Genomic DNA, 11,671 nt, shown 5'->3' with positions numbered 1-11,671 from the left:
CATTCAATGAAAAAAGATCCCCCTTATCTGACAATAATGTTCTTTAAAGTACTGGTGAAGAGCAAAGAGCAATCCGGTTCCCTTGCAAGCTCCTTTTCTCCAGAGAAAACAACCCCAACCTTCTCTGTCCCTCATAGTTTAATTCCTCCATTTATTTAACCAGTGATATTATATACAGAACAGCACAAAACCCTATATTTTTTGGAAACCAAAGTTTGAGAAAGAAATTGGTATGACCACGAACCACGATGTGTCTTTAACCATTTGGTAATGTCCTCCTGTTTTATTCCATGAGCTATAAATAACATTTATTTTCCCCACTAGGAGCAGCTGGACCCATGAAAGCACAAGCTCAACCTTCAAGGCTGAACCCACTCAGTATCTCCAGCTACAATTTCTACTCTAAGCTGGGGGCAGGAGCATTCGCCAAAGTGAGTAGTGATTGGTTCCCATTGGGTGTAGCTATTTTTTGGAGGGTTTAAATCCTAAAGGTGGTAGTTTGCTTCCTATTTCCAATGATGTACAAAAGAAACAGAATACTAATCTTAATAATGTTCCATCTTAGGAACAGATTTATCAAAGAGTGAAGTTAAGAGTGAGATACTGCCTCTCTCCTTTCATTTCTATGGGATTTTTAAAGGCATATTTATCAAAGGGTGATAGTGAATGTTCACCATTTGATAAATATGCCTTTAAAAATACCATAGAAATGAATGGAGAAAGGCGGTATTTCGCTCTGCGGACTTTGGAGAACTCCACTCTTTGATAAATCGACCCCTTAGTGCTCTAATAACACTGTAATATATACTGACTTTTTTTGTCTTTCTCAGGTTATGCTGGCAAAGTTAGGAGGCAAGAAGCCATACGTGGCTGTAAAATCCATACTGAAAACAGAGAAGACCAAGTATGAGAACCTTCTAACTGAGGCGCATATTCTAAAGATCTCCAGAGACAGCCCTTTCCTCTGCCAAGGCTATGCCGCTTTTCAGACCCAGGTACAACATTGGCTCCAAATTGCCATTTAGTTCTTAATACTGTTCAACTGTATTCCCTATATCAGTGATATCCAACCAGTAGCTCATGAGCAACTTATTGCTCTCCAACCCCTTGGATATTGCTCCCAGTGGCCTTAAAGCAGGCTTATTTTTGAATTCCAGGCTTGGAGGCAAGTTTTGGTTTCATAAAAACCAGGTGTACTGCCAAACAGAATCTCAATGTAGATTAACAATCCACATAGGGGCCACCAAACGACCAATCACAGCACTTATTGGCACCCCAAGAAGATTTGTTATACTCCCCAACTCATTTTACTTCTGAATGTTGCTCACAGGTTCAAAAGGTTCGGGATCCCTGCCCTAGATGATAGCTTTAGACATCCATCTGATCCCCTTACATAATGTCCCATATATTATTTATATTACAGACAGAAGGCCCACTTGCCCTGTACTACCCATGCATGTTCATGCAGTATATATCCAGTACTGCATTCTGCCTTCACAGATTAAAAACAACCTGCAGGATGATTCAAATACCCATAATTTATATTCATTTTATATTTTTTATTCTTTTTGTACAGAAAGTGCAGGAATGTATATTTATTACTGGTGAAATGAAAGATGTATTGCCCTTTTCTGTTTGAATTTACATATCTTTGAACTGCATTGTAATAAATGAGTACTGTCCCATGTTGTGAGTGCTGTGTCATTTATTTCTTTCCTCGCTCTTTCCATTTGTCTGTGTAACCAGCGGCATGCCTTTTTTGTCATGGAGTATCTGAGTGGGGGCAGCCTTGAGGATGAGCTGGAGCAACACGGGTCGCTGCCCATAGACAGAGTAAAGTAAGTATTACATGGTACCAGTACAATATCACTAATAAATTGCTTTAAACCTATACATTTATACCTATGAAATAATACAAATGTACACTTTGACTCTAGGGAGCATTTCTATTCAGTAGTCAATTAACTCTCATTTTCTTAAAAGAAAGAGAAAGCATTACAGGACAATCTTCATGGAATCAACTGATATTTCCCTGTTTACAGGTTCCATTCAGCAGAGATAATATGCGGCCTGCAATTTCTACATGGAGACGGGATTATCCATCGGTCAGTATAGATTTCTTTATTCATGTAGCATTCTACAGCAGAGGCCACAAAGAGGTTGGGCTGTAAATCAGCAGCCTATGTCTTCTTTTTTTCTTCTTTTCTTCTAATTCTTCATATCTTATATAAATATTACAGAGACATAAAACCCATGAACATCCTACTGGACCATCAAGGACACACAAAAATTTCAGATTTCGGCCTGGCAAAGGAGAACATCTTCCCAGGAGACACCACCACTGGCTGGGCCGGAACCCTGGAATACATGGCGCCAGAGGTGAGATACGCAATTACGGTATATTTACAGTAGAAATCTGGTGAAGCAAGAAGTATAATAGAATATGCCCAGGGCAGCAGATCTGTATATAAAATCCAGTGGAGGCCTTTCAAAGACATAGAGGTCCACTGTTAGCCATGGTAATTATTGGATGAGAAGAAAAGAGTAGTACATTCTTACTTACACTCGAAGTGTAATAAATTATTATCTTTTTTCCCCGGACCAGTACTCCTTAAAATACCAGGGGCCATTTTTCATATTTTCTGACATGGTTTCTTGTACCTGTGGTTGAGTTGTACCCATACAGCACTGACTGGGTTCTGGTGAGTGTAACTGATCTAAGGTAGAGAATTTTGCAGCCTGGTAAATGATTTTTTTTCTTTTCCAGATTCTACACAAAGGATCATATAATGCAGCAGTTGACTGGTGGTCATTCGGCATCACCATCTGCGACCTGGCCACTGGCAACATACCGTTTAACAACAGCAGCAAAACCAAGTTGATTAATTCCATCAAATTCCACGAGCCCAAGATACCTGATGAGCTGGATAAAGATCTGAAAGATCTTCTGAGAAGGGTAGGTAGTAAGAATGATATAGAAATATTGTATTTCTGCTCCATTACTGATATTAAAACTATTGTACATTGATCCTTTAGCTTCTTAAAAGAAAGCCAAAACGTCGCCTTGGACTGCGAGGAGACATCAGAAGCCACCCATTTTATCAAACCATTAATTGGGTGGTGCTGGAAGAGGAAGGATTACAACCTCCTTTCCAGCCAATAACTGTAAGTACCTGGTTGGAGAATATAAATTAGAAATGATCATAATCTGGGTAAATAGAATTGACTAGTGATATTGCCAGAATGCAGCAAGTTTCATTGTGGAACATTTATTAAAGTATTAAACACACAAGTCTCACACTCACACAGCCATGAAGCCCATGGAAAAACCTATACACATAAGGAAGATGTCTCAGTACGGCAATACTATGACACTTTAATCTTTAAAGGTTCTTTAATTCCATTGTGATCTTTATTGTATATTGATGTGAAATACATGGCACACTGAAACATAAATTGCTATTTTTATGGAATTAAAACCCTTTATATGGATCTCTAAAAGCAAATACATTAACTAATCTCTTTATTATAATAGATTTCATATCATGTTGGCTAAGATAAATTTTTCCCTTCCATGCAGCCAGCAGATAAGCTATTCCAGCCGTATGATGGGAAGCGGCCACTGTCATTCCTCAATGAGGAGGAAGCAACACCAGGAGACAGAAACATCGTTCCCGGCTACTCATTTTTAAATTCAAGCTGGCTGGAGTAAGTATAAAGGCACGTGTGTAATCCAGCCAATAGTAACAACATATTCATCTAGCGCAGGTAAATACCATCAGTGGACAGTGGAATTACATGTAGAATTCAACATCATCTCCACCTGCTGCACAAAGGCCAGATCTTCCTCTGCAAATCCTGTTTGTACCATCAGCTCCAACTTCACCTGGGATTCCATCTTCCAGCGTATGAGACTGCCGGGTAACATCGGGTGCTGGAAACACAAGGGGCAGTCACTCATCTGGCAAATGCAAGGTGGTAAGTATAAGGTAGGTACCTATATGTGTAGTGAATGGTGCGTGACTGTGTGAGTGAATGTGAGATATGAAAGGATAAGGGTGTAACGAGAAGGCAAGCAGATGGTAAGATCTCAGACTGCTTCGTCTTCCTGCACATCATGTCTATAGATCCTATACCCTGTTAGTTTTATATATAGTTCTATAGTTCTGATCATTTCAGTAGAAATCCAGGTCAAGGGTTTTTTCCCTGTCTGAAGTAAGATGGGGGTTTTTTTTACCTTGTCCTGGATTAAGTTTAGTTTTATTCAAACGAGCAAAGGGTGGGACGTCATAGACACGTGCAGTTTAATCCTCGTTTGTTGTCTTTGTTTGTCACGTTTGTCTTGTCTTGTGTGAGGCGTTACACCCGGCGTGCCAGTAACAGGGTTGAAGCCTTGGCGTGGCGTTACTGCTCACATGTATAAACATGTGCTAATTCAACCAATGGTGTGAATGTCAGTAAAGTGTTATTTCATTGGCAGAATTTGTTTCTCTTTGTTGAAAACATTTATTTATTCTCCCAAACTCAGGTACTGGTGTTATTCCTAGGGCAGAGAGTGATTGCTACTGAATGGGACTAAGCTGTAGGGGTGATCTATCTCTGCATCCCCAGAAGAGGGACTGTGTTAAAAATGCTGTTTTTTTGGTCTTGTAATTGTCTAGTTATTGTTTCCAATTATATTAAACATGTAGTTAGGGTATACAGTGTGTAACAAGGGGAAGGGAATTTGTGCTACTCTACTAAAGACCCCGGTTATACTCCTGAGCAGAAGTTATATGTTAATAGACAGGCTGATATAGCAGGGTAAGATGTTGGGCAGCCCTACTTTATATAAACAACATTTGTTTGGCCCAGAGCTCCACCACAGCAGGACGGTGCTTACTGGGCTTTCAGAAAGAAGAAATACAGTAAGCCTTGGTTTGTTAAAAGTTTAACACACATGTAACAGTAACAGTGAATATATAATTGCTGCCTCTGTCTTCCCTAAGCTTTAACACATACACAAATTAGACACATTGTTAGAGGGAATCTTCTGAACTTGGAGAACACATGACTCTAAAATAACTCCATTCTTTTGCTTGGTCCCTTATAATGTGTCCAACGGATTTGGCTCCCGCACACCCTAACAAAATGAATAATAAAGATACCTGGTGCTCGAAAGGTAGAGGCTTGGCCCCCTCACAAGAACAGTTCCTTAGAAAAAATCCAATGGCACACAGGATTGTTGCAAGCAAGGCTGCCTTGTGTGTTTAATGCAGAGTCTCCACAGATACCACATTAAATACGCAAGGCAGCCTTGCTTGCATCAATCCTGTGTGCCATTGGATTTTTTCTATGGCCCTGATAATGTGTGCCATATTGTTAGTGTAGCTGCTGGATTATAGAGCTGCATATATGTGTACTGTTCCCTAAAGCCTTCAAAATTTTAAGAAAAGCCTATCACCTGGTTAGAAAGGTGCACCATAACAAATAGATTAGGTATGTAAAGAAGAAACTGTCCTAAAAAGTGAATGTGACAGAGACCTTGGACTGTAAGGTCCACTGAGACAAAGAATGATATATACATTCTGGAATATATGTATGTGTGTGTGTGTATGTATATATATATATATATATATATATATATATATATATATATATCATAATAAGTGAAGCATAGGGCATAGGGGTACTGCAAGTTGCCCACTTATATTGGCTGAGCTAAAGGGGAAATAATATACAAATCAACTTTTCTTCAACATGAATAGGACTACCTATTCATAAAAATTATATTCTCATTTTTCCATGATACAGCACTAATGGATCATATTTAACTTAAATACTTCTTTTATCAATCGCTGAAATCAGGACAGCTTTGAACACTGATAATAAGCTCTGTATAAACAAAGTGCAGCCTAGGTCAGGCTTTATGATATGGAGGTGTTTATTATACAAAAGGCTTCTTTTTTGAACTGTAATTTGATTAAACGGTTACTTCAGTTTAATATTAATCTTTAGGACACATGTAACATTTGCTCTACCAGTGTATTTCAAGAGACATTTCTGTCACTTTTCTACTGCCTGGAATAAACTTCAGTATTATCCAATGGTTTTTGGGGTTTGAGACACTAGGGGGCCTATTTACTAATATTTGGATTTCTGTATTTTTCACGAATCATAGTTTTTCTCTAAAAATTCAAGGTCTATCGAGTTTAAAAAACACAACAAACTCTAATATAAAACTTTGTTTATCAAGTTTAAAAAACACAACAAACTCTAATATAAAACTTTGTTTATCAATTTTAAAAATCACAAAAAACTCTAATATAAAACTTTGTCAAGTAAAAGCAGCGAAGGTCCAATAGAAGTGGCTGAGTTTGTAATACCAGTGCAGAACGCAAGACCCCAGAGGCTCAAAGTGCTTATTAGAACTACAGTATATTCCCACAACAGTGCCAGGAATTCTATTTACCAGCTCCATGCTTGTGAGTATAGCTAGATACAGATCTATCACTCCCAACAGTGCCAAGCATTGTATTAGCGATCCCCAACTCCTTGCTTGAGGGTGTAGCTGAATGCTGAACTATAACTCACAACACTGCCAGGAATTGTATTAGGAAGCCCCAGCTCCATTGCTGGATGCAGAACTATAATTTACAACAGCACCAGAGGGACAGGGAGTGAGCAGCGTCAATGAGAATACTGGGAGCGGAGGGATGGTTGGATGGGCTGGTTCATAGACAAGGGAGGAGACAGGCTAATGCGTGAGACAGCAGTGTTATCAGGAGGCTTGCCGGATTATACAGAAGGGGGGATCTGATAGCAGAGTACCTGGGATTAAACAGAAGCAAAAACTAGAACAGAGCCGGGTCTTTACCAATAGACAACGAGTAACCAAGGATCAACACAAATCAAATTTGGACAGGCCGAGGTCAAAAATGAACTGATAGTTGCAACTCACTAAGAGAAATAAGTTTTCCACAACACCCCACTTCAATACACAAAACCTGTTTGCTCAGGCAATGGAAACTAATTAGAGTCAGCTCAGGTTAACCCTGAATTCTCAATAGCCAGGTGCACGTACCATCAGTGGTCCATCATCCACCAGGAACAGCCAGACAGAAATTCTTCGTACAGCACCTTGTCGTTTAAAAAAATGCCTTTATTCAAAATTTCATGGCAAACCTGGTCAGCAACGTTTCAGGCCAATGTGGCCTTTTATCAAGCTTGACAAAAGGCCACATCCGCCTGAAACGTTGCTGACCAGGTTTGCCATGAAATTTTGAATAAAGGCATTTTTTTTAAACGACAAGGTGCTGTACGAAGAATTTTTGTCTGGCTGCTCAGGCAATGGTCAAACAGAGGCAGGGTCTCTAAAAAGCCTCCTCCCGCAGCTGATTGGTGAAAGGGGTTCAAGCTGTTTTAACCCCTCTCCTTGCCCCTGACAACTGTCAAATGCTCATGATATCCACCTGCTAGTGACACTCAGATGTCATACTTCTCAGTGGAAGGCAGCAAGAGTTGTGACAGGCGTTTCAATAGCAGAGACCCTGAATAGAAAGATAAGCAATAAAAAATAACAATTACTTTGAAACCTCACTGACAAAGATATATTGGATTTCTCTCTGTATAGAGCACAAAGTGTTGGACCCATCTGTAAAAGCAATGCTGCAAACAAGCTGGTGCATGGGCCACTGAACGGAATAGCATATTGTTTGTGTCTGGGGTTAGTAAATGAGCCTGTTGTATTTTAAAAAGCGTAATTGCTGTAAGGAATTATCCCTCTGCTGGGGGTGAACCTTGGAGCTTATGTATTGCAGTCTGTCCCCTTACAACTTTACTATTCAGGCAGATTAGAGGTATAGGCTTACCCTGTTCTGAGGTTCCTATGGCTAGCACTGGTGCTGTTAATTATACTCAGATGCTCTGTGTTAACTGGCAGGTGCAGCCTATTCCTAATTAGCTCCCAGCAGAGAGCCCTTATTTAAACCATGAACTGACTTCCCTCTCTGCCAGTTCATAGTTCTTCATACCTGCTGTTTACCCGGCCTATGTGCCTATGTGCCTATGTGCCTATGTGCCTATGTGCCTATGTGCCTATGTGCCTATGTGCCTATGTGCCTATGTGCCTATGTGCCTATGTGCCTATGTGCCTATGTTCCGGGACTCTCTCCCATGCTGGTATTTCCAGTTCTTGTTTCCCTTGTTGGCCAATGTATGCCTATTCCTCGACTTGTGTTTAACTTTGAAACTCCTGAGCCAGTAAGTTGTTCTTTTCATTATCCTGCCTGTTTCAGTTCTATGCAATTCATTTACTTTATGTTGGCTAAATAAACTCTCTTACTGCAAGCATCCTTCTAGTCTCCTTACCAGTCTACTCTCTCCTAGTTTATACTTTAAATATTGACCCAGTGGCCCTGCTGGTAGTGATGGGCGAGTTTATTTGCCAGGCGTGAATTTGCGGCAAATTTGCCCGTTTCTCCGCCCGCGAATAACTTTGGTTTTGACTCTGGCGTAATAATCGCCATTTCGGGAATTTTCCGCCACTTTTGCGAATTTCACATAATTCGTGGTGAAACGGGACAAATTCGCCCATCACTATCTGCTGGTCATTTCAATGTGGGGTTTGGGTTACTGAGCATGACAACTGCTATGCAAATACAGTCTCTTACTTCTTTTAAAAAATAGTGTTACTCTTTACTTACTTTATTAAGAATCCTTTGCAAGTCATAGACTCCATCACTGAACTCTTTGGAGCAGATTTAATGAAGGACAAAGTTGGCTTTTTTAGCACAAAAACGTTTTCAACCATTTGAAGCTCATGCCACATTTGTGGCATGAGAAGGCTCATGTCTAGGACAATAGAAGATCTATTTTGTATTTATTTTCCTTCCTTGGACTTGTATGTACCCGACATATTTAAAGTGATGAAAGTGTATGTTAATGAAGTTTTGCTAGGAAGAAAGTAACGCTAGAGAAAATTTGCTTAGAAACATTCACGCTGATGTCGATTTGCTGGCGAAAGTACGCCAGCGTTTATTTGCTGAAACTTCTAATTTTGATAAATACACGTATTCACTGAAAAATATGGCCTGACAAAGTTTCAGAAGTATGGCATAGCCTTCTAAGGTGAAAATTCCTTTAGTCAAGTTGCCCCAATATGTACCAAAGCCCCAAGGCCACTGGATCAGTTGCATATCTCTAACCTAACTGCTCTTCCCATTGACTTGCTTGGCAGAATTTCTTGATTTGGGCACATGGCCGGACTGGGCTGGTGGGACACCGGGAAAAAGCCTGATGAACCCTGGCCTTCATGGGCTCTGCTGACCCAGTTCAGCTCTCCATGGCACTGAGGATGGCACCTCGCCGCAACTTGAGGTAAAACTTATATGATGCTGCGCAGCGGCAGGCGGAGGGGTGGATACTGAGACAGACATCAAGTGGCCCTTCATGTTGCAAGGGGGGCTTTGTAGTTGCTGCTGACACTGTTTGGGCAGTACCTATTCCTTTTGCCCAACCATAACAGCTGTCTATTTGGCTATATGGCATGTGCAGTGTTTGGGTTAGGAGGTGACAAAAACATACACATTTACTAGGTAGAGCAATCCAAAGTCAGATGAAAGGCAAAATTAGACATATATTTCTATATATAATAAATGATAAATAATGCACCATTTCGGAAATAGTTACTGCATGCTCTCTACGCTGTTCTGTCTCTCTACATGCAGGCTTTGTGTTGGAGCCATTTTTTAAGTACATCATTTAAGCAGAGAGAACACACACACCAATGATATAATCGCTCTTGCTACTCATTAACAAAACTGCATGATGAGGGGATAGTTAAAAGAAACTGAATTAGTTCAGAAACAGTACATGCTTTTTAACTGATTATATTCAGAAAGTCCCTTGATACAAAACTCCTAATGAAAGTCTGTTTTCATCATAGTTCTGCTTTAAGAAAAAAACATCCCTTTGGCTGCCAATAAATTCTTTATTTTTTAGTTACAAGTCACACAATGCATAGTGCATTTTCAGTGTAACTGTTATGAGAGCAGTAAAAATAGGGAAAACAACTCTTAACTTCCTAAATAAACGAGATCTCAAAGGTTCCACACGAGGGCTGACGACCGTCAGAGAATCAAAGAGTGCTAAAAATTATAAAGAAAAAAGATACCCCGTGGGTAACAACCTAATCAATAACCAGCATACATTATATCTCTTAGGATTTAAATAAGTTAATTGAATAAATAGATTAAAGTGCAAGAAATGCCTAATCAATTGATTAATTAATAGAACAACTACTTGATTTTAGGATAATTCATAAATTGTATAAGGTGCCAATTAGTGCATAATGTCCATTAGGTAGTTTAGTCAGTTATCATTCTCAACTTAAATAACAATTCATGGTTAAACTAAACCAAAGGAGCTAAAAAGATAAAATGACAAAGTTCCTCAAAGGAGTGCAATTAATTGTGAAAAAAACTTAAATTAAGTGAGAATTATTAAGACCAAAGAAAGGTATATTAAATTAATCAAGTACTAATATTTGTATAATAAGTGCTGGGAATTAAATTAATTACAAAGATCTCGTTAAATTAAAATATGACCACATTTGGGTGAAAATAAAACCCACGCTACGGTCAACAGAAAAGAGAGAGGATATAATGAAACTTAAGAAGGTGGAGCTGTCCCAAAACTAACTGCCTGTTGTTTTCTAAGTCTGGGACACCACAAAGAGGAAGGCAGGACAGGGTAACCGAGACTGTGGCCTTGGTATATTAACTTGCCCTGATCTTAAGAAGACTAAGTTAACCCTAATAAGCCACAAATCACCGGCCCCTTGGAAAGGAAGGAAGATTGGTTGAGATAAAAAAGACCGTAGCAGTAGGAATTAGATCCAAACCAATAAAGCACCAGGAAATGATTCTTAAAAAAATAATTAAGAATTGAGCGACTCGCCAACGCGCGTTTCGCTTACAAGCTTTCTCAAGGCGAAATAAGTATCTAAAAAGCTGCAGCAATCCAGCAATCTTTTTTTACCCACCTCAATTTACACAATGGTCTTCCATTTAATAACCCAATTTACCTTTAATAACAGAAGGATATGAGAAAGCTCCTCTCTGTGATACCATTTCAAGCAGGTTTTCCTGCATTGCTGCCCTGCGCAGTACACTGACAGATTTTTATTCTTTTTTTAAATGGATTTACCTTTCCATTCTGCTTGAAAGATCAATACATAATCCTCTGCAAATCATCACTTATTATAGCCATTTTGTATCACATTTCCAATAGAGAACTTGATAGATAGATCTCTTGATATCCACAATCCCTTAAGGACAGGCAGCTAATAAAGAATTCACCCCGGTGTCTGCGGCTAAATCTCACTTTGTATAAATATTACTTTAACAAATCAAATGAAGGGTAAAGTGCACTTCTAATGAGTAATAGGGATGGAACATATGTTACACCTATTGGAACTGGTTCAATGGCTTATTATGTGCAGCCATAATGTGCCTGCCTAATGAAATTTATTATGTTCTCCTAATTAAAATCACTCCCACGCATTATTCTGTAAACATTACAGCCGCGACTATGCTTACCATACAAACCGCTGTTTGATTGCCTTTAACCCTCTGAGGACAGCTATATTAGCAGTTAATTACCAGGGCATTTAAACACAAACTGCTTGAGA

At 39.3% G+C, this 11,671-nt stretch overlaps 1 long non-coding RNA gene across 1 annotated transcript; it reads right to left on the bottom strand.

The window, feature by feature from the left end:
• Positions 1 to 2,187: 2,187 nt before the first annotated feature.
• LOC121395363 lies at positions 2,188 to 11,325 on the bottom strand. Its single transcript, XR_005962425.1, has 2 exons — positions 11,188 to 11,325; positions 2,188 to 3,934 (listed from the first exon to the last, which is right to left on the bottom strand). It is a non-coding gene; the product is annotated as an uncharacterized LOC121395363 (long non-coding RNA).
• Between the last annotated feature and the right edge of the window lie 346 nt (positions 11,326 to 11,671).

This window comes from Xenopus laevis, chromosome 7L (assembly GCF_017654675.1).
Source record: "Xenopus laevis strain J_2021 chromosome 7L, Xenopus_laevis_v10.1, whole genome shotgun sequence".
Taxonomy (NCBI): Eukaryota; Metazoa; Chordata; class Amphibia; order Anura; family Pipidae; genus Xenopus; species Xenopus laevis.
This window is presented reverse-complemented; position numbering and strand designations above follow the sequence as displayed.